Below are 27,200 nucleotides of genomic sequence, written 5' to 3'. Positions count from 1 at the left end.
ATCCGACAAAGAAATAAAGTTTACCTCTTCAAATGAAGGTGAAGAAAAGAAGACATTAACTATAGGCAAGGATACTGGTAAAAAGACATATGTGGATGCTATTGGAAATTGCCACACAAACCGGTATACACAAGCAATGAACCAAAGTTTACACTCACTGTACCAACATGTAGATCCAAGGAGAAATGTAAGAGCTGACCATGAAGGATTCACCAGAGTCAACAATATGAAGGGAAGACCCCTAATGAGGCAATCCTTTGCAGGACCAAGGCCACCCAACTGGTATGTTTCTAACTTTCATGGTTATTGTTACTGGTGTAGCAAATTTGGGCATAGAATAGCTGATTGTAGATTAACAAATAAACTCCCTATGAGTTATGAAAGTAGAAATCCATTTAATGCACTCTAGGATATGAATGTTGTTAGTTATCAGTACAATAGATATGGTTATAGGAGTTTTGAATGTAGGAAGAATAAACCAATGCCCCACAATAATATTAAGGATTTATCTTTAAATGAAAATGTGAAATGCTATAACTGTCAAGAGTTTGGACACATAGCAAGGCTTTGTAAAAATAGGAAAATCAAGCAGTAAAGGACAAACCCTGATCAAGAACCGGTAGCTGAACCTAAGCACAATATAGCAGCTGACAAGAAGAAGGATACCAAACTAGTATGGGTTGAGAAAGAAAAAGAAAAGGCAGAATCAAGTCTGATAGTGCAGACTACCTTACATGCTGAAAGGAAAAATCTATGGGTTGTAGATAGTGGCTGTTCCAATCACATGACCGATGATAAAAAGAAATTTATCAAACTTGATGATTGGAATGGTGGTTCAGTGAGATTTGGAGACAACTCATCCATCAAAATAAAGGGAAAATGTACTCTAAGCATCGATGGAAAATTAAAGGCACATGATGTCTACTATGTGGAAGGCATAAAGCACAATCTCCTGAGTGTGAGTCAGATGTGTCACAAAGGTTATAAATTCACCTTTGACTCAACCGATTGCCAGATAAAGAAAGACAGTACCGGTCAGGTTGTGGTAGAAGGAAAGAGAACAGTTGGAAATGTTTATAATTTGAAGGAATTCTATGAGTTCCAATGCATGATAGGACATGTTGATGAAAGATGGCTATGGCACTGAAGATTAGGCCACATAAAATTTGATAACTTAGTTACTATGAGCAGAAAGTTGCGTGTTAGGAATATTCCACCCATCATCAAACTGGTAAGCACATTTTGTGATGAATGTGTGAAAGGAAAATAAACTAAAGTGAGTTCTAGGACAAAAGAGAACAATACCTCCAGACCACTTGAGATTGTGCATACAGATCTGTGTGGTCCAACTAGGACAAGAGCTCTTGCTGGTGAAAGATATTTTATGCTCTTTATTAATGATTACTAAAAAATGACATGGGTCACCTTCCTGCAAGATAAGTCACAAGCATTTGACAGATTCAAGATCTTTAGGAAGATGGTGGAGAAATAAAATGGGTGCAATTTAAAATGCCTAAGATTAGACTGGGGTGGAGAGTTTGCATCAAATTAATTTGAAGATTATTGTGAAAAACATGGAATTAGAAGGCAATATTCAGCCCCTAGGACACCACAACAAAATGGTGTGGTAGAAAGAAATAAAAAGACAGTTAAGGAGATGGCCAAAAGCATGTTAAATGAGGCTAGTTTTCCAGACAGATATTGGAGGGAAGCTGTCCATATTGCTGCATATACTTTGAAACAGGTTCAATTAAGAACAAACAACAAAATGACACCTTATGAGTTGTGGTATAACCGGAAGTCATCAGTCAAATACTTCAAAGTATTTGGAAGCAAGTGCTTTATCAAAAAGGATATGGACAATCTAGGAAGTTTTGACTCCAAGAGTGATGAAGGAATCTTCCTTGGTTACTCATGTAACAACAAGGCCTACAAATTCTATAACAAAAGACTAAGGAGAGTCATTGAGAGCGTTCTTGTAAAAGTTGATGAGGATATGCACAAAGGATGTTGACCACATATTAACTGGTATGATGATTCTGGTGATGAAGGTGATGAATCTCAGACAGACAATGAACCAGAAGAAGCATCCAAGAAGGCTCCCAATTGGTATGTGCAGCTAAATCACCTAGAAGAGAAAATTCTGGGAAATAAGAGTGATGGTGTGCAGACTAGAAGAAGACTTGCCCGGAATGATGAACAAGGCAACCTCTACCTCATGACTAAAGTAGAACCTAAAACATTCAATGAGGCTAGCAAAAGACAAGAATGGATGGGTTCCATGGAAGAAGAACTACAATAGATTGAGAAGAACAAGACTTGGGGATTATTCCCCAGACCGAAAGATAAGAAAATCATTGGCACTAAATGGGTCTACCAGAACAAGATGAGTGAAGAAGGTAAAATTGTTAGGCATAAAGCTAGACTAGTGTGCAAAGGATACTCATAGGTAGAAAGGATTGACTTTGAGGAAACATTTGCACCAATAGTTAGATTAGAAGCAATTAGAATGTTTCTAGCCTTCTCTGCCTACAAGAGTTATAAAGTATATCAAATGTATGTAAAATATGCGTTCCTAAATGGAAATTTAGAAGAAGTATACATGGAGAAACCAGAAGGGTTTCCGCTGCATGATGATGAAACATTTGTGTGCCAGTTGAAGAAGGCCTTGTATGGTCTAAAGCAAGCTCCTAGAGCATGGTATTAAAGATTAGATCTATACTTGAAGGAGCAGGGATTCAAAAAGGGGAGTGTTGACAACAATTTGTACATAAAGAAAGACCACATGATCATTGTGGTTGTGTATGTAGATGATATTACCTTTGGAGGCAACAAGGACACCCTCTGCAAAGAATTTGCTGATCAGATGTAGCCAGAATTTGCTGATTAGATGTAGCCAGAATTTGAGATGTCAATGCTTGCTATGAGGCCCTACCCCAACCCATCCTAGCTTTTCAGTGTTCATGTTGGAACTATTATGGATGCTTTATTTTTATACATTATTGATCTAGAATTTTATATGGTCCCACGAATTTGATAACATTGATATATATTGATGCTTCATTTCTATACTTTGTGGATATATAATTTTATATGATCCTAGAATAGGGTAACATTGAGACAATGTATGTCATTATTTGATTTGCAAGACTTTATTATGATGCTAGAAATATGTTTGCATATCTTATAAATGGATAAAATTATGAGGATTATGATGAATTGCTTATGTGAATTGCTTTGATATGTGGCAAATTGTGTGGTATAATGTCAATTCTATGTAGAGTGATTGAATTGTATTCTTAATTAAGTGTTTTATATTATATGAGACTATTGGAAATCACTAATGTTTAAATTGAGATGCGCAGGAAATTATCCATGTGACCATGGAAATATTATGGAGAATCAAGCCCAGGCCTATGTACATTCGTAAAACCAAGGGTTGTCTATTTGGAGAGACAACACCGCGTATGTATCATATTTTATTCGTAAACGTAATTGTTTGCATGTGTGTAAATTGTAATCATTAAATTTGTTTAAATCATCCAAGGGACAATTGCCATGTGTGTATTTGTGATGTGGAATTATTTTGTAGTGTCACTTGACACATATGTTGTCTGTTGTGTTGGCAATTGTCATGTCACTTTTGAAGAGTTTTATTTTTGTTTAATTGTTATATCTCCTAATTATCCTTAAAGGTACCAAGAAATCTAGGTTAGTGAGCCACAAGGAGGGTCAACTCAGAGTTGACCTGTAGGATAATTTTAGGTAGACTTTCTAAGGGTTAAATCAACTCCTAGAGTCAGTTTTAGAGCATTTTTATTAGGCTTCATGGGGTACCTATGGGTGAAGGCCAAATTTGGGCCATGTGTCTTTCCCCTAGGGCTTGTTTAACCACCCAAAAAAGTGGTTTTCCAAAGATGGACGAATTCCATCTATAAGAGTACCATCCTTGGTTAGATAACCTTCTTGATAGGTGTAATTCCTTTTCCCCATTTCATTCCTCTTCTTGAGGTGCCTTGGTTAGGGAGTGTGTAAGACCTAGGGAAGACCAACCAATGGGAGTCCCTCACTCTATCCAAGAGGTTGGAAGGAGTGAGAGAAGCCTTCTTAGGCTAGAGATTGAAGCTTAGTGAGCTAATCACCCACTCTCCATCTTTGGAGATTTTGGACAAATTTTAAAAGAAAACCAGTTTGAGAATAGGAAAAAATTTGGCTAAGTGTTGCAAAAAAGTCTTGTGGATTGGGCTGCTCTTCTCCAAGCCATCCCTAAAATACCCTTGGCAGATTCAATTTTGGTGTTTTCTTACTTGTTATTTGAAATATATATGTAGGATGCTTGAATGTATATGTTGTATCTTGCATTGTATTTGTGAAAGCTCTATGTGATTCTTTTTCTATTTCTGTTTATGCATTTTGTTGTGTTTTGGGAGTATCCAAGACTATCTTACCCTTGGGATGGCAAAATGGCCTTGGGGGTGGAAGGAGTTTGACAACCTTAGAGTGAGAGGGTCTCATCATGAGAGTGATCTCAAGGATTTGTCCATGTGGCCCTTGCTGCATAATTATTTTTATGCATTCAGGGGTCATAAGGGGAGTAAATATGACATGTTTGCCTTTTGGGGGTCATAAGGATATGGGGGTTAAGATGAGTTTTGTTGTGTTTTCTTGGATGCCATGAGTTGGTTGTGAGTTACTATCTAGCAGATCTCCTCTAGGGTACTTGGTCCACTTCCACCCTAGTAAAACATCACATTATGTGATGAAGTTTCAGCTTGGGAAGGGAATGTGTTTGTTATGTTTTTTCCCCTTTTCTTGTTTGTGTTTGCTTGAGTGTAACCCGTCTAGGACTTGGTTCTCCAAGCTCGGGGGTGGCTTCTAGTAAGCCTAGGCTGGGAGGTGAGCACCCCATGGTCATAGCCTTAAATTTTTAAATGCAGGTTGCTTGGAAAGGAAAGCTAGGAGATGCAGATTTTATTTAGTTGCAGAAAGTAAGAAATAAAAATGTAATTATTGTAAATATTTTGAAGGAAAGAGATGTGTTATTTAGTTAAGCCCTCATTCATTAGGAATGCGAGACTATTTGGGTATTTTACCCATGTGTAAATATTGACAACTTGTGTTCAAACCATCCATATATTGAAAGCATTTTATTTAAATTCTGTAAAATATTGCTTTTGTTATCTTTATTTAGTTCTGTCTTAAACTGAAAACTGTTGTTGTTTATTTCTGCAATTTTTGTAAAGAAATGAAAGATGCAAAAAAAAAAATTTGCAATAAGTTTTTAAGCATTTTCCTACAAATATTTAAATGTTGTTATTTCTGTCATTTTTTTAATTTCTGGTTATACATTGCAGAAAATTAATAATAAGAAAACCTAATTTTAGTCTTTAGCTTGCTGCTAGTATTACTATAAAAAAAAAATATATTGTTGTCGAAAAAAAAAAGCGGAGGATATAGGAGCATTCACAGATCTAGAAAATCAGAGAAATGAACCTTTTTTTTTGATATATTTAACTATTAAATTTGATAGTTCTAATAAATTTAATGCTGTATATTTAGAACCTAGATAACCTAGCTAAAAGAATATTGGTATTCATGTGAAAATTAAAATCTTACTCTACATTAATTTAGCAAGAAATGAAATATATAGATATTCTATGCTATCTATATTTTAAATTATTCCTGAATGTTCTGTTAAAAAAAAAAGAGAGAGAGCTTTTAACCCTTAGAGACTGATAATTATATATATGTATATATATATTTATAAATATATAAATTTAAGTATAAATACAGATATATTTTTAAAACCTATTTGTGCAAACTATGTGTGTGTATATATATATATATATATATATTATAAAAACTTTTAAAAAAATAACGATTGTTGCAGGGGCCAAAACCCTACCCCTCCTTATGGGAGACGCCGCAGGCCGCGCCGCTACTGCGGGCATCCGCAGTGGGTAGCGTTGGCGCTTCCACTGTTGGAACCCACAGTGGGTGGAGTCGAGTCTGCCACTATGGGCGGCATCAACGCCACCACTGTGGGTGTCCACAGTGGGCGGCGTCGGGGCCGCCACTGTGGATAACCACAGTGAGCAGCACGGGGCCGACACTGTGGGCATTCACGGTGGTTTCCCCGTGTATGCCTCCGCCCACTTCGACCCCCCTCCTCTGCGGCTCCCTTTCGGATGGCATCGTGCCTCCATGGTCGCCGCCTCATGGCCGAACCCTGCATAACACACTGCATAAGACACACACACAACACAAATAAAAGATAAACCCTAACCCAGTTCAGGTTAGGGTAAAGGGAATACATTAAGTTTAGGATTTGTTTTTGGGTAAAATATGCAACCTTAATCCAAATTCGGATTAGGGTTTGCATACAAATAAAAGGCAAAAGAATATTAGGGTTAGCTAATGATATAACAATAAAAGAAAGAGATTATTAAGTGGATTTAAATAAAATATAAGAAAAATTACTTAACTCTAGTTAGGGTTTGAGATTTAAAAATAATAATAAAAAATAAGAAGAGGGGGAAATACTTTCCAAATTTTGGAAATGATTCCCCCCCCATATAATTTTAGCTTTATGTGTTATTAATTTAAAACTCCTTGTTCGATGTGGGAGAAAATTAATTTTTAATATAGTTTATTTTATATAATTTAAAATGGAGGATTAATGTTATATGGATACATTAATCGCATAGTTGATTTAATTTATTTAGTTAGGGAAACTATATAGTTATTGGATATATTCGATTAAATATGGACGTTAAGTTATATTTAAAATTGGGGAAAATTTATAATTCAAAATTATTAATTATTTTTATGAATTTTTAGCTTTTGAGGCCAATGTTGGCCAGATTAATTATATTGTCAAATTTAAAGGTTTAGGGGAAATTAAAATTGACTATAGCATAAAATTGGATTTATTTGACAAATGACATTGTGGAATTTCGAACCCTTATCGGTTAGATTTAAATAATGAAGTTGCATGCGTTTCAATTAATTAATTTTATATTTAAGATAGCATTATCATTGTTTGGTCCGGAATGATTTAAATGCAATTGAGATATTTAATTATCCCTCGATTTTAATTAGTGGCAATTTAATTAAGATAGTTACATTAACTAACTAAATTGCGACAACCCACTTGGGATTAATTAATCTCCATTAATTAATGTCACTTATTTGAGTTGGTTAACTAAACCCACCTTAGAAAACAATTCTATTTACATCCTAGTTAAGACAATACTTATTTGATTCCACTTTAAACGTAGATTATTTTGACAGTTTAAGTGTTTCAAAAAAAAATTTGTTCTGTTTTTAGCTTAAAAGTTTAGGCATGACATTTTGGTATCAGAGCAAGGTTTCCAACACTAGGAACCTTTCTCCATTACGTTTTGCTTTAATTATTTAATTTATTAAATTTTTTTCCTCGAAAATTATTTATTTATTTTATTTTTTATTTTATTGTCTCATAAGGATGCCTCTGACTATGCGACAAGCTTGCAAGCGCGGAAGGGGTCCTAAGCGTATATGTATGGCACGCGAGGATGTTGCTAGGGAGGAACCGGTTCCAGAAGGGAACCTAGAGGCCCCTCCCGAACCACCGGTTAACCCAAACTGAGACATCTTATTAGCACTTCAGAATCTGATTGGGATAGTGCAGGATAGGCTTCCAGCAGTAAACCGTCATGCAGAAAACCAGAACTCAGGGAGCCTTAGATCAGCAGATAGGGAACGGAGTAGAAGTCCACCTCCTAATTCCTTAGAGGGCCAGGCTGAGCATGAGCAGGAGTTCGTTCATCTACCTGGATCACCCCCGATAGCCGCACCTGTTTATATTGAGAGGACACGTCGAGAACCAGGGGATCTGATCAGAGAGGTTTTGCGCCTCTAGCCACCATCTTTTGGGGGATCTAGTGATGGGGTAGAGGCTGAGGCTTGGCTTTTGAGCCTAGATCGGTGCTTCGCATTGCGTTCTTATGAAAGCAATATGAAGGCATGAGTTGCAGTCCACCTTCTGAGATCGACGGCCTCCACATGGTGGAAACAAGAGGAATTGAAGTGTGGTCTAACTGCAGACACCCTCACATGGGAAATCTTCACAGAGAAGTTCAGGGAGAGGTACCTGTCAGAGCACTTCAGGCAGCGTAGGATCGATGAGTTCCATGACCTCCAGTAGAAGGGTCTCTCAGTGACCCAGTACGAGAGCAAGTTTATTGAGCTCCTACCTTATGTAGACTACTTGAAGGACGAAAAGCTTCTCGTCAACCGATTTATCAAGGGACTTAATGGCAGGATAGAAGGACCGGTGAGGATGGCCACTCCAGGGAACCTTCAGGTTGCCATGGAGAAGGCCTTGATAGCCAAGGAGATTCAAGTCAGGCCATAAGACACGAGGGATCGGTTTCAGAACCGAAACTCGGCACCCCAGTCTTTCGGGTTTCAGAAACCCCACTGGAAGGGCAACCATAGAAATGCATCGGGGTCCTATAAACCCCCTCCTCCACAGCAGTCACAATAGAGTCAGAGGCAGAGGCCCCGTCAAGGAAAGAAGGGCTTTAAGCCCAAGCAGTGGCAGTCACAGGGTCCTAGACTTGACCAGAGAGAACAGGGTACATACACACCTTCGTCACGAACTCGATAGTCCTCCAGGGGTGGGTACAATGGTTCAAGTAGGAGAGGTGGGCAGCTTTACTCTAGGCCTCAAGGCACACAGTTTCAGGCACACAGTGCTTGTTTCATATGTGGAGCCATGGGGCACATGGCGAGAGAGTGTACGCAGGGTCAGATGGCAGGTAATCAGAGGATGGCAGCATCAGAGCCTACAGTTGGAGATATGGACAAGTCCCATAGAGTCTTCATAGCGGTTGACAATCGCCAGATAGAGCACTAGGCCATAGTCATTGAGGTTGTAGGTATGATCTGAGGTAGCGGTATTTCTATATTATTTGACTCAGGAGCGACTGACTCCTTTATATCTCCATTGGTTGTGGAGCATTGCAGGCTAGTGGCAGTTAGGCAAGGTGTCAATTGGGAAGTGGAGTTAGCATCAGGGGCTAGATTGTCAGTGGATTCATAGGTTAGGGGATGTCTGCTCTAGATTGGTAATATCACCACCGTAGTAGACCTTAGAGTTACGCCACTCAGATCCTATGGCGTCGTACTTGGCATGGATTGGCTTTACGCCCATAGAGCCAAGATGGATTGTCGCCTGAAAAAGATTGAGTGCAAGGATGATCATGGTGCTCCCATAGTAGTCAATGGGATTCAGAGGCTCGTGTCTCTTCATATGATTTCCGCTATGCAGCTTAAGAAGAGCATGCAAAAGGGATGCCAGTTGTTTGCTATCACCATCAGTGATAGAGAGGAAGAAAATGAGAAGGATCCTTCGATAGATGATCATCCCATCCTTGGGGCGTTTGCAGATGTGTTTCCAGCTGAACTACCTGGCATGCCACTGAGCAAAGAAATTGACTTCCACAAAGATTTGGTGCCAGGAGCTGAGCCAATTTCAAGAGCGCCTTATAGGATGACCACACATGAACTTAATGAGCTCAAGATGTAGCTAGAGGAACTCTTAGAGAAGGGTCACATTCGTCCTAGTGTCTCCCCTTGGGGCGCACCAGTCATCTTCGTGAAGAAGAAGGACGGGTCCCTTCGGTTATGCATGGATTATAGGCAACTGAACAAAGTGACCATCAAGAACCGTTATCCATTGCCCAGGATTGATGATTTGTTTGATCAACTTCAGGGTGATAAAGTGTTCTCCAAAATAGATCTGAAGTCAGGGTATCATCAGTTGAGGATTGTGGAGAGTGATATCCACAAGACCGCATTTCGTACCAGATATGGCCACTATGAGTTCATTGTGGTCCCATTCGGTCTTACGAATGCTCCAGCTGTATTCATGAGTGTCATGAATGAGGTATTCCACACTTTCCTCGACCGATTTGTGATTGTGTTCCTCAATGATATATTGATATATTCTTAGAACGAGAAGGAGCATGAGGAGCATTTGAGGCAGGTTTTGCAGTGTTTGAGGGACAACCAGTTGTTCGGCATTTTGTCGAAGTGTGCTTTCTTTAGATCAGAGGTCAAGTACCTTGGGCATGTTATATCTGGTGATGGGATCTCAATTGACCCATCAGAGATCAGGGCTATTATGGATTGGCCAACGCCAACTAGTGTGACAGAGGTTAGGAGCTTCATGGGTTTAGCAAGATACTACACTCTTTGTTGAGGGATTTTCCAGAGTTGCACACCCCATCACATCCCTCCAGCGAAAGGGAAAGAAATTCGAGTGGAAAGAGAAGTGTGAGAGGGCTTTTCAGGATCTAAAAAGGGCACTCACTAGTGTACCTATCCTTATTGTGCCAGACCCCATGACCAATTTCATGGTAAGCATAGATGCTTCCTTAGATGGATTAGGAGCAGTCCTTATGCACGAGGGTAGAGTTATAGCATACGAGTTTAGGAAACTTAAGACTCACAAGCTTAACTACCCTACGCACAACCTAGAGCTTGCAACAGTAGTACATGCACTTGTGAGGTGGAGACACTTCCTTTTGGGCCATCACTTCAAGCTTCATTTAGACCATCAGAGTTTGCAGTACATATTCACCCAGCCTAATCTTAATGCCCGTCAGAGGAGATGGATGGAGTTCCTTTGCGAGTATGATTTTGATGTCCACTACATCAAAGGGAAGGAGAACATTGTCGCAGATGCCTTGAATAGGAGACGACATGAGGTATACACCATATCTATGAGCATAGATTTGAGAGACTGTATATTGCAGTGGTTGCCAGAGGATGGATGGTATCTAGAGGTTTGTCAGAGGATCCGATCTCAATAGATCTTGGAGGGGAAGTATGTGGATTACTCTTTAGAGTCCGATGGACTATTACTCTATAGAGGGTGCATCTATGTACCTTCTCCCAGGGGATTGCGAGAGTTCATTATCATGGAGGCTCATAAAGCTCCTTATGTAGTGCATCCCGGGGTTAAGAAGATGCATGCAGACTTGAGGCAATTATATCATTGGCTAGGTATGTGGCAGCTTATCGCTGAGTTAGTAGCCCGATGCCTTGAGTGTCAGAGAGTCAAGTCGGAGCACCGCCATCCAGGCGGGTTGCTCCAGTCTCATGCTATACCAAATTGGAAGTGGGATACTATATCCATGGATTTCATCATTGGTCTTCCCATGTCATCTCGTCGCCATGATGCTATCTTGGTGACAGTTGACAAGTTGACCAAAGTGGCCCACTTCTCACCAGTCCAGACTACCTTCACAGCACCAGCAGTGGCACAGGTGTTCTTGTGAGACATTGTCAGGCTTCATGGTGTTCCATGCAAGATTATATTTGATAGGGATTCCCTCTTCACTTCTTCCTTTTGGAAGGTATTACAGGTAGCAATGGGCACCAAGCTCAATTTCAGCATAGCCTATCATCCGGAAACGGATGGATAGACAGAGCGGGTTAACCAGGTGTTAGAGGATATGCTCTGCATGTACGTCATGGATCATCAGACCAGATGGGAGGAGTACCTTCATTTAGTAGAGTTTGCCTATAATAATGGGCATCACACTTCTTTGGGGATGCCACCTTTTTAGGCTTTGTACGACAGACCTTGCAGGACACCTTTGAGTTGGGACCGTATTGAGGATAGAGTGGCTATAGGTCCTGAGATGGTTCGTGATATGGAGTAGTAGGTAATTTTGATTAGACATCACCTTAGAGAGGCACAGGATAGGCAGAAGAAATATGCAGATGCAAAGAGGATAGACCGGAGTTACATGGTTGGGGATAGAGTTTTTTCTGAGAGTGCGGCCGCATAAGAGTCCAATCCGTTATGGAAAGGGTTCTAAGCTCGCACCTCACTTTGTTGGACCTTTTGAGATCTTTGAGATTATAGGACCAGTTGCTTATCGCCTAGCTTTGCCACCTAGCCTGTCACGCATCCACGATGTGTTTCATATATCAGTTTTGAGGAAATATATCTATGATGAGTCTCATATTTTAGATTGGGATGCCTTGTAGGTGGAGTTGGACGGGCAGCTAGCTTTGGAGCCCATTCGCATTTTGGCTCGCAGGACATTGGCCCTTCGAGGTCGAGAGCTGGACCAGGCTAGGGTCCAGTGGGATCGCTATGATGAGGTTACAGCTTCATGGGAGGATGCAACACGTATAAGATCACAATACCCTCATCTTTTTTATGAACTCCAGGAGGACGTTCATGCCTAGAGGGGGAAGGTGTGAGGCCCTACCCCGACCCATCCTAGCTTTTCAGTGATTTTCATGTTGGAACTATTATGGATGCTTTAATTTTATGCATTATGGATATAGAATTTTCTATGGTCCCACGAATTTGATAACATTGATATATATTGATGCTTCATTTCTATGCTTTGTGGATATATAATTTTATATGATCCTATAATATGGTAACATTGAGATGATGTATATCATTATTTGATTTACAGGACTTTATTATGATGCTAGAAATATGTTTGCATATCTTATAAATGGATTAAATTATGAGGAGTATGATGATTTGCTTATGTGAATTGCTTTGATATGTGGCAAATTGTGTGGTATAATATCAATTCTATGCAGAGTGATTGAAATGTATTCTTAATTAATTGTTTTATATTATATGAGACTATTGGAAAGTACTAATGTTTAAATTGAGATGCATAGGAAATTATCCATGTGACCATGGAAATATTATGGAGAATCAAGCTTAGGCCTATGTATGTTCGTAAAACCAGGGGTTGTCTATTTGGAGAGACAACACCCCGTATGTATCATATTTTATTCATAAATGTAATTGTTTGCATGTATGTAAATTGTATTCATTAAATTTGTTTAAATCATTCAAGGGACAATTGCCATGTGTGTATTTGTGATGTGGAATTATTTTGTAGTGTCACTTGACACATATGTTGTATGTTGTGTTGGCAATTGTCATGTCACTTTTTGAAGAGTTTTATTTTTGTTTAATTGTTAAATCTCCTAATTATCCTTGAAGGTACCAAGAAATCTAGGTTAGTGAGCCACAAGGAGGGTCAACTTTGAGTTGACCCGTAGGTTAACTTTAGGTGGACTTTCTAAGGGTTAAATCAACTCCTAGAGTCAGTTTTAGAGCATTTTTATTAGGCCTCATGGGGTACCTATGGGTGAAGGCCAAATTTGGCCATGTGTCTCTCCCCTGGGGCTTGTTTAACCACCCAAAAAAGTGGTTTTCCCAAGATGGACGAATTCCATCTATAGGAGTGCCATCCTTGGTTAGATAACCTTCTTGATAAGTGTAATTCCTTTTCCCCATTTCATTCCTCTTCTTGAGGTGTCTTGGTTAGGGAGTGTGTAAGACCTAGGGAAGACCAACCAATGGGAGTCCCTCACTCTATCCAAGAGGTTGGAAGGAGTGAGAGAAGCCTTCTTAGGCTAGAGATTGAAGCTTAGTGAGCTAATCACACACTATCCATCTTTGGATATTTTGGACAAATTTTGAAGGAAAACTATTTTGAAAATAGGAAAAATTTGGCTAAGTGTTGCAGAAAAGTCTTGTGGATTAGGCTACTCTTCTCCAAGCCATCCCTAAAATACCCTTGGCAGATTAAAGGCTGGTGTTTTCTTACTGGTTATTTGAAATCTGTATGTAGGATGCTTGAATGTATATGTTGTATCTTGCATTGTATTTGTGAAAGCTATATGCGATTCTTTTTCTATTTCTGTTTATGTATTTTGTTGTGTTTGGGAGTATCCAAGACTATCTTACCCTTGGGAAGGCAAAATGGTCTTGGGGGTGGAAGGAGTTTGACAGCCTTAGAGTGAGAGGGTCTCATCATGAGAGTGATCTCAAGGGTTTGTCCATGTGACCCTTGCTGCATAGTTTTGTTTATGCATTCGGGGGTCATAAGGGGAGCAAATATGGCATGTTTGCCTTTTGGGGGTCATAAGGATATGGGGGTTAAGGTGAGTTTTGTTGTGTTTTCTTGGATGCCATGAGTTTGCTGTGAGTTACTATCTAGCAGATCTCCTCTAGGGTACTTGGTCCACTTCCACCCTAGTAAAACATCACATTATGTGATGAAGTTTCAGCTTGGGAAGGGAATGTGTTTGTTATGTTTTTTCCCTTTTGCTTGTTTGTGTTTGCTTGAGTGTAACCCGTCTAGGACTTGGTTCTCCAAGCTCGGGGGTGGCTTCTAGTAAGCCTAGGCTGGGAGGTGAGCACCCCATGGTCATAGCCTTAAATTTTTAAATGCAGGTTGCTTGGAAAGGAAAGCTAGGAGATGCAGATTTTATTTAGTTGCAGAAAGTAAGAAATAAAAATGTAATTATTGTAAATATTTTGAAGGAAAGAGATGTGTTATTTAGTTAAGTCCTCATTCATTAGGAATGAGAAACTATTTGGGTATTTTACCCATTTGTAAAGATTGACAACTTGTGTTCAAACCATCCATATATGAAAAGCATTTTATTTAAATTCTGTAAAATATTGTTGTTGTTATCTTTATTTAATTCTGTCTTAAACTGAAAACCGTTGTTGTTTATTTTTGCAATTTTTGTAAAGAAATGAAAGATGCAGAAAAAAAAAATTTGCAATGTGTTTTTAACCATTTTCCTGCAAATATTTAAATGTTGTTATTTCTGTCATTTATTTTTTTATTTTTGGTTATACATTGCAGAAAATTAATAATAATTAAACCTAATTTTAGTCTTTAGCTTACTACTAGTATAACTGTAAAAAAAAAAATGTATTGCTATAGAAAAATAAAATAAAAAATAAGGGATATAGGAGCATTCACAAATCTAGAAAATCAGAGAAATGAACCTTTTTTTTGATATATTTAACTGTTAAATCTGACAATTCTAATAAATTTAATGTTGTATATTTAGAACCTAGATAACCTAGCTAAAAGAATATTGGTATTCATGTGAAAATTAAAATCTTACTCTACATTAATTTAGCATGAAATGAAATATATAGATCTTTTAATTTATTCCTGCATGTCAAAAAAAAAAGAGAGCTTTTAACCCTTAGAGACTGATATATATATATATATATATATATATATATATTTAAGTATAAATACATATATATTTTTAAAACCTATTTGTGCAAACTGTGTGTATATATATATATTTATATTTTATAAAAACAATTCTTTTTTTTTTTAAATAACAATTGCTGGGGGGGGCCGAAACCCTACCCCTCCTTATGGGAGACGTCGCGGGCCGCGTCGCTACTGCGGGCATCCGCAGTGGGCGGTGTTAGCGCCGCCACTATGGGAACCCACAGTGGACGGAGCCGAGTCTGCTACTGTGGGCAACCACAGTGGGCAGCATCGGTGCCACCACTATGGGTGTCCACAGTGGGCAGCATTGGGGCCGCCACTGTGGATAACCACAGTGAACGGCATGGGGCCGCCACTATGGGCATCCATGGTGGTTTCCCCGTGAACGCCTCCACCCACTTTGACCCCCCTCCTCTGCGGCTCCCTTTCAGATGGTGTCGTGCCTCCATGGCCGCCGCCTCACAACCGAACCCTGCATAACACACACACACAACACCAAAAAAAAGATAAACCCTAACCCAGTTCGGGTTAGGGTAAAGGGAATACATTAAGTTTAGGATTTTTTTTGGGTAAAATATGCAACCCTAATCCAAATTCGGATTAGGGTTTGCATACAAATAAAAGGCAAAAGAATATTAGGGTTAGCTAATAATATAACAATAAAAGAAAGAGATTATTAAGTGGATTTAAATAAAATATAAGAAAAATTACTCAACCCTAGTTAGGGTTTGAGATTTAAAAAATAATAATAAATTAAAATAAGAAGAGGGGGAAATGCTTTCCAAATTTTGGAAATGATTCCCTCCCATATAATTTTAGCCTTATGTGTTATTAATTTAAAATTCCTTATTCGATGTGGGAGAAAATTAATTTTTAATATAGTTTATTTTATATAATTTAAAATGGAGGATTAATGTTATATGGATACATTAATCGGATAGTTGATTTAATTTATTCAGCTAGGGATACTATATAGTTATTGGATATATTTGATTAAATGTGAATGTTAAGTTAGATTTAAAATTGGGAAAAATTTATAATTGAAATTTATTAATTATTTTTATGATTTTTTAGCCTTTGAGGCCAATGTTGGCCAGATTAATTATATTGTCAAATTTAAAGGTTTAGGGGAAATTAAAATTGACTATAGCATAAAATTGGATTTATTTGACAAATGACATTGTGGAATTTCGAACCCTTATCGGTTAGATTTAAATAATGAATTTGTGTGCGTTTCAATTAATTAATTTTATATTTAAGATAGCATTATCATTGTTTGGTCGGGAATGATTTAAATGCAATTGAGATATCTAATTATCCCTCGATTTTAATTAGCGGCAACTTATTTAAGATAATTAAATTAACTAACTAAATTGCGACAACCCTCTTGGGATTAATTAATCTCCATTAATTAATGTCGCTTATTTAAGTTGGTTAACTAAACCCACCTTAGAAAATAATTCTATTTACATCCTAGTTAAGACGAGACTTATTTGATTCCACTTTAAATGTAGATTATTTTGAGAGTTTAAGTGTTTCAAAAAAAAATTTGTTTTGTTTTTAGCCCAAAAGTTTGGGCACAACACTTGGTGAATTGACATACTTCCTTGGTCTACAGATATTACAACAAGATAAGGGAATCTTTATCTCACAAATCAAGTATGCAAAGGAAATGTTGAATAAATTCCAACTGGAGGATTGTAAACTGGTAAGTATCCCCATGGTGACCGGAAGTAAATTGAGCAAGAATGATGAATCACCGATGGTGGATCAGACTTTGTATAGATCCATGATAGGCAGTCTATTGTATCTAACTGCTTCTAGACCAGATATAGTACAAGCGTTATGCATGGTGGCCAGATTCCAAGCTGCACCTAAGCAGTCACATTTGAATGCTATAAGCAGAATCTTTAGGTACCTACAAGGGACACTCCATTATGGATTGTGGTACCCTAAACAAGAAATTTTTATCTTGGAATCATACATTGATGCTGATTGGGTAGGTTGCATTGATGATCGGAAGAGCACAAGTGGTGTTGCATTCTTCTTAGGTGACCGGTTGGTCTCATGGCATAGCAAGAAATAGGATTCAGTCTCTCTATCAACTGTTGAAGTAGAATACATTGATGCTACTACATGATGCTCTTAGGTGCTTTGGATGAAGCAGACCCTCAAGGACATCTAGGTGGACATCAATGATCCTATTCTTATCCGGTGTGAAAATTCAAGTGAAATCAACATAGGAAAGAATCTTGTGATGCATTCCAGAACAAAGCACATTGCTATCAAGTATCATTTTCTTAGAGAAAAGGTTGAAGGACAGGAGGTAAGGATGGATTATGTCCCTACTGGCGAACAAGTCGCATACATTTTTACCAAACCATTATCGATGAGCACCTTTGAGTACCTCCGACACAAGTTTGGAGTTGTGTTATCTTCCTAGGAAGGATTCATGTGGTTCAGGGGGAGTTCATAGTAGTCAAAGGGGAAGCTCAGTGTGGATCAAAGGGGGAGTGTACAGTACCCTTTGTCATTGTGTCAAAGGGGGAGATTATTGGCAATTTGGCACTAGGTTGTCATTGATGTCAATCGACTTGGCAAGGTCACCGGTATGGTGATACACATGAGAGTGAGTAGACAGAAGGAAGACTACCAGTACACATGACTTGGGTCATCTACCGGTAAAAAAGGCTTAAGGCTTATCAGTAAGGCATAAACTAGGATGAAGGCTATTTCTGTGTTATGAAGGCACAACAACCAGTGAACAAAAGGATGTTTAAATGGTCATACTGGTAACATAGACTAAACCGGTAGTCAACCTGGATCGACAAAGTACGTCAAATTGACATAAGAATCCAAGCAAAGGAGGATGTCGACAAGTATGACAACTGGATGCTAGGTGGAAGTACTGCATAGGTCGGTGGAGTGTGCATCAATGAAACAAATCTGCATGCAGGTCAGCTTTAATAAGTAGCCTGCAAGTCACAAAGAATGCCATAAGATTGTGGCTTGAGGAAGGCAAGCTAAAAAAGCAATAGCACTAATCTTGCGAGAAGATTTGATCTTTGTACCTGTTAGGTAAAGGAAACAACAAAGCCATTAATGACGAGTGACAGAGAAAAGAAGAAAAGCATGGTGCAGAACTCCAAATTTACAAAACACATATTGGAATGCGAAGTTCAATTGGTGATTGAACGTTATCATAAAGATCATATCTCTGGAAAGAAGATTATATTAGAAAAGATACAGATTGATATTGAAAAGGAAGACCTAACACGACAGTGTTTGAATGCATTCTTGGTGGGAAACTATGGTGATAAATATATGAGCTCAAAATAGAGCAAGGTGATGCTTGTAGAGAAGAGAAGAGAAAGAGAGCTCAAGTGTAGAGAAGGATCATGTTGCCTTAGAATTTATTCTAAGAAAGTTGCAAAGTGAGTGAGCAAGAAAACCGGTGAGAGGATTTAACTGGTAGTGATTGAGTGTCGATATAACTATAGCAGGTCGAACAGTTAAGCAAACCGGTGAGGTGTGATAGAGAAAGACAACATCCAAGTGTGACACAATATGTTTTGAGACTATGTGAGAGAGAGAGATAAAAGAGGGCAAGAATCAGAGAGAGTGATCTCACAACCATTAGTGTGAGATCCTGCGAAGAAGAAAAGACTATCAACCGACAGTAAGATATTTGATCAAGAGTTGCAGAATTCATTTGCAACAAGAAGCATTAACTGTATCTAAATTGTATTTCAAAATATACATCACCAAGTTGGAGCTTGGTGCACGGGTTGGTGCCCTAAATCTTTATAATCAAGTGTTTTACTTGTGAGGCTGGATTGGAGTAGTAGTCTCCAACAACATTTCTCACCGAAAATTTTCCCATATTGAGTTTTCCTCGTACATCTAGTGTTGTGAGTTGCATTTGTGTGATTGCTCCTTTTTAGTTTCCTTTTTGCTTTACGAGTTTGTTAGTTTGGTGCTTGAGATTAACCGGTATTCTGAAGTTGCTTTAAAAGTCAAAAAGTTTAAGAACCACTGATTCACCCCCCTCTCAGTGGTACTCTGTGCTCAACATGCATGGCTACTAGATATCAAGCTGATTCGAAAGAGAGTCATGTCATTAGTGTAAAGAGAATATTCATATATTTGAAGTGAAATGTGGATTATGGTTTGTGGTATCAGAGGAATGGTGATTTCATGTTATTTGCTTACACTGATGTTGATTGGGGTGGTGATGTTGATGATCAAAAGAGTACCTCTAGTGGTTCTTTCTTTTTTGGTAAGAAATTGGTTTCATGGGCTAGTAAGAAACAAGATTCAGTATCCTTATCCATTGTTGGAGCTGAGTACATTGCTGCTACTAGTAGTTGCACTTAGGTAGTTTGGATGAAGCAAATGTTGAAGGATATTAGAGTTATCTATGATGAGCCTACTATCATATACTATGATAATTCTAGTGCTATTAAGATGCCAAAGAATGTGGTGCAACATTCAAAGACTAAACATGTGTCAATCAAATATCATTACTTGAGAGAAAAAGTTAGTGAAGAAGAAGTGAAGTTGGAATATGTATCTACAAAGGAACAAATTGTTGATATTTTCACTAAGCCTTTGCCCACAGATACATTTGTCTATTTGAGAGACAAGTTAGGGGTATCCACCAATCTTGATGAGAAATAGATGCATTGAGTTGCATCAATTCAACGAACTTCACAGTCTTACTCCTTTTATCTAGATTGATGAGTCGGTGCTGCTCCTTTGGTGGAGTAGTCTGGTTATGTGTTTTAAAGGGGAGAGATTCATGTTTTATATTCTAGGGGGAGAGTTTGGTTTTCTATTTTGGGATCTTTGGGATTGTTGTCAAAGGGTGAGAGAAGCATGTGAAAAACTGTTTTAACTGCTTAATATTAGGGGGAGTTTGTTGGATTTGTTTTCTTTCTTTGCATTGATTGTTTTTCACATTCATATGTTGCCATCAATGCCAAAGGGGGAGATTGTTGGATATTGCTGCTGCTAGGATATGTTGTTTTTATTGATGTCAACATATTCCTACTTTGGTGCTTGCAAATTGGTTATTGTGATCATGGTTTGGTGTATGGAGTATTTATAGTAGCACTATATTCTTCTATATTGGTTTTGGTGATCCAAGAACCTTAATTGATCATATCATATGATCTGATTTTGCAGTTTGTTTTTTTGATTAGTGCTTTGCAGAGTTCAATATTTCCTTTGGCATATTCTGGTGTGATCAGATCTTGAGCTGAGTCTTTGGGAGATTGTTTGGGATGATCTTGTGTATCTTCATTTCAGATGGTTCATGATTTTCTTCTCTGCATGTTATCTTTCTTCGTGACAATTGCTACTATTTAAGTGTTCTTGAGTTTCAGATGTTGACAGATAAAGATTTGATAAGTGGTGTTGGTGCAATTGTCTTTGATGATTATAACATGCTTTCTGGTGTTTCCTAATTGTTTCCTATTTATTTTGATGATTCGCATTGATCGTTGTGCGAGCTCTTGGTGATTTTGGTGAACCGGTGGTGTTCTTCATGTTATGTGGTTTTCTTGGTGGTGTAGTGTGTTGCGGTTGATCTTAGCATGATTGTTAGTGGTGTTGCATGTTTGGAGATTTGATTTAGGTCCATGTTATGTCATGTATATCATTATATTGATCCGGTGGCTGATCTTTGTATCATGTGATTTAATTTTATAATTGTGAGTTGAGGGTTTAGCCGACCTTGTTGTCAAGGTTGATGAATTGTATAAATAAGTGGTATTGTCACGTAATTTTGGTATCGAGGTTGTGTTTGCATTATCAGAGAGTGATGTATATGCGAACAAGGATTCATCTTTCAGTGTAGTGTATTGAGCAGAGATTGTTGTTGCAGAGCAGACAATTATGCTTAAATAGAAGTATCATTAGACATTTGGAGTTGCTATTATTGCAGTTCATTCTTTTTGGATTTAGTCTAAATCTTATAAGTCAGTGAGACTTCCTTGAGGGTTGTAGCTTTTTGGGTCATTATCTTTTGAGCAGTGAGCTCTAGGTAGTGTGCTTGGATGCATGTGCATTTCCCATTGTAATATTTTCACATACTACTGTAGAGTATCATCTTATTGTGGGTAGGTTCTCTCCGTGGTTTCTTCCTTAACCGGGTTTTCCATGTCAAAATATTGGTGTTGTGTTGTCAATTTGCCTATTTTGTTATTACTACAGTTTATCAGATCTGTATTTGTGATTAAGTTTTTGGATATGGTGGAAATTGATTCACCCCCCTCTAAGTTTTCCTTCATTGTTGTTGCTAACACAAGTCAAGGCGGAAAGATAAACCTTGAAACTTGGCATAATTATTAGTTCCAATTCCAATATCATGACACCTCACTTTCATTATTTTTGAATTATGATAAAAAATGACCACTCCAATGCTTACCTTACCAGGATTCCCCTCAGAGGCACTATCATAATTTAATTTAAACTTAGAATGAGTGGGGGGTGGGGGCACCATTTGGAATTTTTCCTTTTGATGACTGAGACAAAGTGATTAGCAACCGAACCATGAGAAGGAGGGGATTTAAGAGCCAGCCAATATCTAGTAATCCAACTATCCCATTGAGAGAAGGAATTAAGGCGGTCAAGATTCTTATAAACATAAGAAACGACAACTTATGAAACTTAAAAAGGATCTTAAAATGGATTGAAGTTGAATAATTGAAACTTTAGGAGTTTTCCGGACTGACATTAAATAAATAGGATTTGCATTTAAAACAAATTTAATCAAAAGGATCTTTCCCGATAAAGTAAGCCATTTATGATTCCAAGACAAGATCCTAGTAGACATCGAAGAAAACACTCTATCCCAAAAATTATGTTTCTGTGATCCAACAAAAAATGGAACTCCAAGGTACTTGCAGGGGAAATTTCCTACTTCATATCTCTAGAATCGCTGCAACCTCTTTTGAACCAATGGAGAAGTGTTAAGAAAGAAAACTTTGGATTTAGCACTATTCACCTTCTGGCCTGAAAAAGAAGAATAATAAAAAATAATTTTCCTAATGATGTTGTCTTTTGCCATGGAAGCATAACCAAACAACATAGTATCATCAACAAAAAGACAATGAGAAAATGAAATTGACAAATTTTCAACATGAATTCCCTTCCAAATGCTAGAACATCTGGCTGACTGAATGACACAACTAAAGGCTTCAACCATAATAATGAACAAAAATGGAGACAAAGGGTCCCCTTGTCTGACACCCCGAGATGAAGAAAATACACTGCAAGGAGACCCATTTAGAAGGACCGAAAACTTAGCCGAATAAATATAAGCATAAATCCATTTGATCCAACATTTCCCAAAACCAAATTTGCTAAGAACCAAAAGAAAAGCATTCCAATCAACCCTATCATAGACTTTCATCATATCTAAATTAAGGATCATTGTAGGAATTTTTTGAGAGACAATGGAATGAATAATCTCATGAGCCACAATAACACCATCCGAGGTTTCTTTACCAGGAACAAAACCCCCCTGCTCTACCAAAATAATCCTTGGAATAAGTTTGGCCTGTCTAACAGATATAGCCTTTGTGAAGATTTTATAAAAAGTGTTACATAAAGCTATAGGACAAAAATCAACAAAGGATTTTGGATTGGAAATCTTACGAATAATGGAAATCAGAGTAGTATTTAATTCCTTAAGAATGGTTCAATTCCTCCTAGATTCTTCTAGAGCTAGGAGAACATCATTACCCACAAAATCCCTGCATTTTTGATAGAATAAAGCAGTAAAACCATTTGGACTTGGACCCTTGTCTGGCCCCATGGAGAAGACAACCTCCTTCACCTTATTAATTGTGAAAGGGGCCATGAGAATCTTGTTATCATCTTCCGAAGCAAGGGAAGGAATAGTCTCAATCAAATTATTATCCATAATAATAGGTTCAACCGAGAATAATAATTTTAAAAACCTAATAGCCTCTATTGCAAGAGCATCCTCCTCTACCAAAAGAGATCCATTGGCATCCCGGATACAAGTGACTATTTCGTTTCCTCTTGAGCTTGGTAGAAGAGTGGAATAATTTAATATTTCTATCCCCTTTAGAAAGCCAGAGGTCCTTGGATTTCTGTCTCCAGTAAATTTCTTCTCTAGCTAAGGCCTCCTCAAGTTGAAATCTAAGAGATTTGAGCTCATCATAAGATGCAGAATCCATACCATTGTTTAGAACATACTCATTTAAATATTCAATTTCCCACTGTATTCTCCCTTTCTCCAGGAAAATGTTTTTAAAATGGGAGATATTCCATTCTTTAATCTTTCTTTTCAAAAAGACTAATTTTTTAGTAATTTGAAACATTCTAGATCCTTCAATAAAAGAGCCAGAAAGCCACCAATCCCTTAACAAAGGTAAGAAATAATAATCCCGAAACCACATAGACTCAAATTTGAAAGGAATATCTTGTAGAGCTCTATCCTCAAGAATGGAAAATGAGATTGGAAAATGATCTGACCCCACATTAGGAAAAACTAAAGAGAAAAATTTCAAATCAAATTCTTTCCAATTCTCTGAAACAAGGAAATGGTCAAGTCTTTCAGCAATATGGGAAAAATATTTTCGCATACTTGTCGAAGTAAAGGGACCATTCTGAGTCTTACAATCCATAAATCACATATTTTGAATAAAAGAACAAAAATCAGCAATAATCTTACTATTTGGTAAAATACCTCCAGTTTTCTCCTCCAAGTCCGAAATGGCATTAAAATCTCCACCAAGAATCAAAAGACTGTTGTGCAGGGGAGAAGAAACACAAATCAATTCCTCCCAAAGTTTTCTTTTCTCCGAGATGCCCACAAGGCCATATATGTTAAAAAGGCAGAACTTAGTCTTCAAAGATCTACATTTAATCAAGGCTAACATCCAATTACTAGAGGAAGCAACCAAAGACAACTCAACATTAAAATCATTCTAGAGAAAAACAAGCCCCCCGATGCTCCCAGAGAAGGAGAGACACAAAAATTCCAAGTTTTCCAAGCTGAAAATAAGGATTCAGCAGAAGCCATAATTAATTTAGTTTCTTGTAACATGACAATATCACACTTCATTAAGTCCAATTGGGATTTAATCAAGTGCCTTTTGTTAGGGGCATTTAAGCCCCTAACATTCCAAGAAATAATTCTTATTGGTTTTGAAGTGAGATCGAGGCTCCCCTCTTTCTTTGGTTGGACTTCTGAGAGATCTTTCCCTCAGTAAATGTATTCTGCAAATTCCTCTTAGTGGCAATAGACCTAGTTACAGGGGGGATAGCAAATTTTTTCTTTTTATTCTTGTTAGAAGTATCAAGATTTGAGAGTAGAGTAGTCTATATACCAGCAGCTATCTCTTGTCGAGTCTTAAAATGCTTTGGCTTTCGACCCCTTTTTGAAGGAGAAGTGAAAGGAGATCCCGAGGATAGAGGAGTCTAAACAATTGGAAGGTTATTTTCTGTAATCAAAGTAACCTCACGAACAAAAGGAGGCATGTTTTCCTTATCAATACCCTTCTCATTTAACAACACATCAAAAGGATTACAAGGAGGGATTGACAAATTCTTGTTTAGAGGAGTCAAATCGTTATCAATGGAATTAATCACTCTATCCATAGTGAGCGAGTCCAAAACAATATTATTCTTATTAACCAAATTTTGTAATTGCACAATTAATTGTTCATCAGGATAAATCACAAGAACCTCCAACCTAGGGCTATTCAAAGGGGTATTATCAGGGAAAGCCATAAAATTTTCATCTCCCATACCCAAGGCATTTCCTTGCCCAAGAGGTAGAACACTAATATTCTCCACAGGGGACAAATCAACTCCTACCTTACCAACATCCACAATATTTTCCACATAAGGGGGAGAGAAAGGTTTAGAATTTGAGAGATTTGCAAAAGCATGACCATTATGTATAAGGATATTTTGTATTTCATGCTAGGAAAGAGATTCCAGATTCACACCACCCTTGGCCAAAGACTTTAGTTTAGCTGATTGATCCCTAATAGTTTTCTCAAGAAAAGTGTTTTTAAGGTTTGAAAATAATGGGGAATCCATAACTACAGATGCTTTTCCAAAACAATCAGAATCTTTAATAATGTCTTGACACCATATGCCATCAATAGATTTAATTTTACAAGCCCTAGGAAGGTTATCATTCAGATTGACCAAACACACAAATTTTAACAAGGAAATTATCCTCTTCAAAAACTGAATGAGAAAGAAGAAAGGTGCCAAAAGAATCCCCCACCATTTTAAAACTGAATGAGAGGGGCTTGACTGACGGCAACGAAACCGACTAGTAGACATTACTTGAAAATAAATAATTACAAACCATTTATCATTTAATTTCCGGTGTAGCTTTTAAATATTAATACCATCACCGCATACTTGGATTAATACTGCGAGTGAATACAAATCACAGGCCTTTTTATCCAGATGGCTCTTAACTAGCCTATATCAATTAACGAAATCAAAGTCCATACCTTTTTCACCTCAATGGTACCTGATCCAAGTCTAGAGGGCTTATCATTCACTGAAGGCCGAGGAACCTACTTTGAACCTGAAGATCCCAAAGTAGGCTGGCTCACTTAAGAGGAAACCCTAGCTCCTGATTCCGCCCCTGCAAGAGATGCATTGGCCACTTTAGAGATATTTGATGTTTGTAACACATTCTTCCAAGATCTTTCCACAATCTTTCTGTTCCTACCATGCCCTAGACCAATTCCATTTAGACCAGTGTGGTAACGAACATCATTTTTAGGTTTACGTTTGTATCGCGTATATCTCCTCTGATCATGAAAAAAAACCTTTGAAGTATTTAGAAACCGGTCTCACTCTATCCTGCAAATAATTCGTCCGTTGCTCATGTTGTCCCGAGGCTGCCATGTGCACCCAATTTCCATTATGGAAAACCCATTGCGGGATATGGTCTGACTTCAACCCAAAAGGATCTGAAGGCAGAGGCGGATCCTCGAAAGTGACATCCCCCCATCGCCCTAGCTTCTTACCTTCGAACATGCCAAAAAATTGTAGATCCCCTCCAGCAACTTGAGAAATCCAAAATGTTGTATATGATATTTTTGTTATCAATTTTCCTTTTTCCTCATAAAATTTTCTTTACCTTCGTAATAAAATCATCTCTTATGCTCCATCCAACCAACACAAATCCTTCATTCAAAATGCATCCCACTTCACCCTTCTTGGAATCACTTTTTATTGTAGGATATTTGAAGATGCCTTGTTAATATGAAAATAGTGGAAACTAATTAAGTGATTAAGGAATTTCATTATGGGATCTAGGGGCAAATACATGGGCATGTTCCTTATGTTATCATCACCAAATTTAGGTCAAAGCTTAAAATTTGTCCATGGAAGATGGATAGGAACTTGACATATCTATGAATATCTCACATATCAAACATTTATATGTCTTAAAGGTATGAGAAATATTGAAAAATAAAATAAAAAACAAAAATTAAAAATAGAATAAAAAAAATCGACCTATACATGAAAACCATTCTTATGGCACCTTGAGAAAGTACTATTATGAAAACTAGTGTTTGGAAGCATGTTTATAAGCATTTCCTAAGGTGAATGGGAAGAGTATGTAAGGGATGAAAGAGATCTAATTATGCTTAATATTTAATTACTATGTTCAAAATAAAGTGAAAGTTGAATTCTCTATCACATGCACATCAAGGGTATACGTCTCATCAGTTGATATGAGATTTCATTACAAGTCTATTTGCACATGTCCATAGTAGTCAACCAGTGATACTATCAATTAACATGATCCTAAGGAAGATTGTGCATCACACGACTAGCGCTTAACTCACCAATGATTAATATCATTGATCTGGAACCTTGAATGAATTTAACTCATGCTAATGATTACCATAATCAAGACTTACTAGATATGATATAGTTGGTTGATTGAGCCCTCTCCCAACATGAAAAGTTCAAGTATTATCCCTTATTAAGTGAGATCACCCTAGTGCATTTGGTCAAAATGTCCTTGACCTCCTCTTATATTTTGGGGCAAGCCTTATTCTATCTAATCCCCATTACCCTTACCTATCCTTC

Source organism: Cryptomeria japonica, chromosome 7 (genome assembly GCF_030272615.1).
Source record: "Cryptomeria japonica chromosome 7, Sugi_1.0, whole genome shotgun sequence".
NCBI classification, from domain to species: Eukaryota; Viridiplantae; Streptophyta; class Pinopsida; order Cupressales; family Cupressaceae; genus Cryptomeria; species Cryptomeria japonica.
The sequence above is the reverse complement of the archived record's forward strand: the minus strand, read 5'-3'. Positions refer to the sequence as shown.